General features: G+C 37.9%; 1 pseudogene; it reads left to right on the top strand.

Annotated features, from left to right (window-relative positions):
* The first annotated feature begins 4413 nt into the window (after positions 1–4413).
* Positions 4414–4806, top strand: LOC149246269 (putative serine/threonine-protein kinase WNK11 pseudogene; annotated as a pseudogene).
* The last annotated feature ends 218 nt before the right edge of the window (positions 4807–5024 follow it).

Below are 5024 nucleotides of genomic sequence, written 5' to 3'. Positions count from 1 at the left end.
CCCGAGCGAAACCCCTCAGCAAGAAAGGCGTCCCCTTGAAGCCAAAATAGCTCTGATACCAAATGTAGGTTTTAACCCCGTACATAAATTACCTGCATATGAATTCTAAGAACAAAAAATAAACAATGCGATAGCATAACACATAAAACACATATACACAGAGATTTTCCCCTGGATCCCAAAACCGGGACTACTAGCTTGATTTTTCATTATTTTCCTTTCAATGTTGCAATACATATTTATACATGTTGAAGCATCCAATACCATGGATTGAAAACCATCGCGCCCAAAACCATGTGCGAAAAACCATGCACAAAACCATAGGTAGGTTTGCCCAACCTAATATAGGGTCTAAAAAAATTCCCCAAGGAACTGCCCCGGACCCCACCGCTGTGCAATCGACGCAACAAAGGGGGTGCTCTGCCCCCCCTCTAACCCCTTGGTTAACTAGGGCGGCTAGTCGTGGAAAGAATATAACACAACCCAACAAGTTCCTTATGACACATGGCATCCAATTGAACATACCATAGGGTGACACTAGGAAGGTATTGGTTGGGCACAAATGACATGAGCAATGACTCAACATGATGATTGGGCAATAAGATTGCAACAAAAACCTACATTATGCATAAGATACATAAGGTTCTATGGCTCTTTATACTTCATATAGAAATGATACACGGAGACCATTTCTTTATAAATCATTGTGAAAATCCTCCCATAATGCATGTGGGATGAGTAGGGTGGATTTATAAATAAAAATACCAAGATTCAGGTGGAGCAAATCAATGGTTGTTGAATCATTTTGTGTAGATGGCACTATCTTCCAAAGACCATAACTTGAGCTCCCAATATAAAAAATGAGAAAATGAGAGCTCATTGGAAAGCTAGAAGAATGAAAAGCACAAGAGTGGTTTCCATGAATAAAATTATAGCTATCATTCCCAAAAAATTAAAACACATTTGTGACTATTTCAAGCTTGACAATAATTACGCTGTAAGGCGTTCCCCTTAGAAATCAATTGCCCCAATTGCCACCATGTACTAATTTGCACCCGCCGATCAAATGTTAGATGATTAAAGTTTTTTTCACCATCAGATTAATACTTAGTAGTTGAGACAAAATGGCAAGAAACTATATACAGTTGTCTAACAGTTACGACAAAAATTGTATAACTCCCTTCCTCCCTCAAGGGAAAAAACTGTATAACTCCCTCCCTCAAGCGCAGGTGCAAACCAATAATGACAGAGAGTGGCTCTTACTCAATTTCATTGCTTTGATATGAAAGTTTAGAGGCTATGTATACAGGCTGCTAAAGCTGGTCTATCAAGAGTTAACCCCTTTCAACTTCGAGTTGCCAAAGAATTCAAATATCTACATAAACGGAGGGCACTTGTTGTAGGTGTTGTACTACGCCATTGTCTCGGTCTACCATTACACACAGCCTCAGTTCCTTATGGAAGACTCTGACCTCTATTAAGTTTGGACCCATTCGATTTCTCACTAGGTTGCCCCAGCGAGCACTGAAGAAGAGGCCTGTGTAATTTGCGAAGAAATTTCCCTTGTATCTTCTTTTTACTGTGGGGAATCTACCAGTTCTGAGAGCTCTTAAGAAACTCTTGGCAGTTCTTGTGAAAATTGAAAAAGCAGAGAGGGTAACCATTTGTCTCTCCCGTTCTGTGCGACCTCCATTTTAACTCTTACCCTTACCAGGAGGGCTCTGCAACTATCCTCTGTGTAGGGTCTGAATGTACTGCCTCTTCAGGTGGTAGCTCATGTTCATTAACCAAACTGTCCTCATGGTGATAGTCGGCTTGCAGACATGTAACTCCCTCGATACACCATTCATAGCACGGTAGCCTCTCAGCACAGTCTGGTGCAACACCAGTGCAACACCAACAACGCTCTCATTGTGATCCTTGCTAAGCCCTAAAAACACACCCACATCAGACAATTTCACAGATTAGTAACAAACTATTATATTAATTTTTATTTTTATTGTGTAACTGGAATTTGTTCGGATTTTGTTTTTATATTTTTGTTTCAAATTGGATTATCTTCATAATCATAACACTCGCATAGTTCATAGAGATCTGAATTGCAACGATATATTTGTGAATGGAAATAATGGTGTTCAGAAGATCGGGGACCTGGGTTTTGCCGCTATCCTGAAAAATGATCGTGTTGCGCACCCTATCATTGGTACACCTAAATTCATGGCTCCAGAATTATATGAAGAGGTTTATGATGAACATCTAGATGTTTATTCCTTTGGCATGTGCTTATTGGAGATGGTTACTCTGGAGATTCCTTACAGCTAGTGCCGTAATGTTGCTCACATTTATAAGAAGGTGAGTTCTGGTATAAATCCTGCATCATTGCAAATGGTTACCGATTTAGAGACAAGGCAATTTATTGAAAAATGCCTGGCACCAGCGTTGGTGAGGCCTTCTGCTATAGAGCTTCTTATGGACCCTTTTTAGAGGACTCCAAGTGAGCAGCTAGTACATGTACATGCTATAGGCTATACTCTCTATTGCAATGAACTTGTTTAAGGATATTTTGTGTTTTGGGGTGTTTTAGAACCTACTTGGGTGTTTGATTGAGAGGTATAGGACATTTGTTTGAGCCTATATGTTTATCTTCAACTTAACCAATTATTTTGAGAATTGAGACAGGGGTTTTTGTCAGGATTTGTAGAAAATGTTGTTAAAGATGATGATAAAAAAGCTAGGAGTAACAAATATTTTGTGTATGATGGGGTTTTGAGTAAATATTTGTATTTATCTTAATTTTGGAAATATGATAGATGCAGATGAACATTGTTTTTTTCCACTGATTCATTTCGTGATTTTGTTGGCAATCTATCAATATGTACAGAATGAGGGTGTACTATATTTTGTCTGACACTAAAAAGGTTGAAATTGCATTAAATTTAAGAAAAACAACATAGAATCTTGCAGATTACAAGATATAATTCGAATTATGGATAACATTTACATTAAGGGGGTGATAGCATATATTGCATGTTGCAACTACTAAGCATCTCTATATAATCATATGGAGGTTCTCTAAAATTGGTGGTTTTTATTTGAAATTATCTACAATCGGTAACTTTGAAGAGGAATAAGAAGAAATTATCTTTGTTTGGTATTTGAAGTGGCTTAAACATTTGTTCCATTAAGCCTAGCAATAAAATTTCTTAAATAGAATGGGATCTTTCTTCTCGGGTGAGAAAGGCAAGTCTGCCTTGCCCATGCTTGGTTACAACTTCATATCCCTCAAGAAAAAATGTGGGAGATATGAAAAAATTATGCACCATTATGCCTAGAAAGTGCAAAGCGAAGTTCTTGAAATTGTTGTGGGTTTGCTTCATTCTTTAGAGAGAGAAACAACCACATGCAAGAGCTTAGAAAAAATTCCCTCTAGGCCACTTGTCATCCGTCTATGTGGTTGGATTATACGTTAGACGATTGCAGAGTGTTCCGCCATTCGATTAGGCTAATGTAGTTGGATGAAGCAAGCATTTGGAGCCTAATTCCTGAAGCTAATACAATAATTTAAGGTTGAACAATGATGTCCTAACCAAACACCCACTAGGGCACAAATGATGGGTTTATTTTGAATCCTCTTAAGGGCATCTGGAAGGTAGATTTGTGAGAATGCTTGGCACATTTTTAAAGTTAAAGTCTTGGCATAATTATGAGGGTAAGTCTAGAGAGTTTTTACAAAAAACTACAAATATTTGAACTTACAAATCTGAGTCAACTTCTGTGAGTTGGCAATGTCTACGCTTTCAACTATCCCTTGAAACGAGTGAATTCTGTATGCACAATTTAAGTTTATCCAAGACAAACAATCCAACACCAATCTGCATCCTTTCTTGAGGCTACCGTGGAAGATTTGTTCAAAAACTACATCATACTTACATAACATGAACCTATTTTGATCATGATGTGAATTTATATTTTGTTTAATAAGAACTTCTTCAGAGAACCTGAATTATGTTGGTTATCTAACATATTAATCCAACGTGTTTGCTAAGTTTTGTAGTAACAACTATACATAATCTATTGTTGATTACCATAGAAGCGGCCCAAATTGTTGTTCTGATCTTTGTCTCATTTTTTGTTGTAAGCTCCGAGAAGGCCATCAACCTGGTGTTGATGAAACAGGGTTTGATCAACATAAATCTCAGGAAAGATATAATGCTCTTGTTCGAGACAATCTTCGTGCTTTAGCAAGGAGAATTTTGCACCTCGGGGACCCTGAGGTAGTACTGCTAGAAGCACAGACATGTCTCCATGAAGGCGGTGAAGAATAGGGCATGTCAGATATTGGAAGGATTGCATTATCTTCATAATCATAACCCTCGCATTATTTATAGAGATCTGAATTGTAGTATTATATTCATGAATGGAAATAGTGGTGTTCTGAAGATCAGGGACTTGGGTTTTGCCGCTATCCTGACATACGATCGTGCTGCTCACACTATCATTGGTACACCTAAATTCATGGCTCCAGAATTATATGAAGAGGTTTATGATGAACATGTAGATGTTTATTCCTTTGGCATGCGCTTACTGGAGATGATTACCCTAGAGATTCGTTACAACGAGTGTCGTAATGTTGTTCACATTTATAAGAAGGTGAGTTCTGGTATAAAGCCTGCATCATTGCAAATGGTTACCGATTTAGAGACGAGGCAATTTATTGGAAAATACCTGGCACCAGCGTTGGCGAGGAATTCTGCTGTAGAGCTTCTTATGGACCCTTTTTTTAGAGGACTCCAAGTGAGCAGCTAGTACATGTACATGTTATAGGGTATACTCTCTATTGCAATGAACTTGTATAAGGATATTTTGTGTTTTGGGGTGTTTTAGAACCTACTTGGGTGTTTGATTGAGAAGTATAGGACATTTGTTTTAGCCTATATGTTTATTTTCAACGTTACCAGTTATTTTGAGAATTGAAACAGGGGTTTCTGTCAGGATTTGTAAAAAATGTTATTAAAGATGATGAT

This window comes from Pinus tabuliformis, chromosome 7 (assembly GCF_031772625.1).
Source record: "Pinus tabuliformis cultivar Carrire ecotype Pingquan chromosome 7, CPIR1, whole genome shotgun sequence".
Lineage (NCBI taxonomy): Eukaryota > Viridiplantae > Streptophyta > Pinopsida > Pinales > Pinaceae > Pinus > Pinus tabuliformis.
This window is presented reverse-complemented; position numbering and strand designations above follow the sequence as displayed.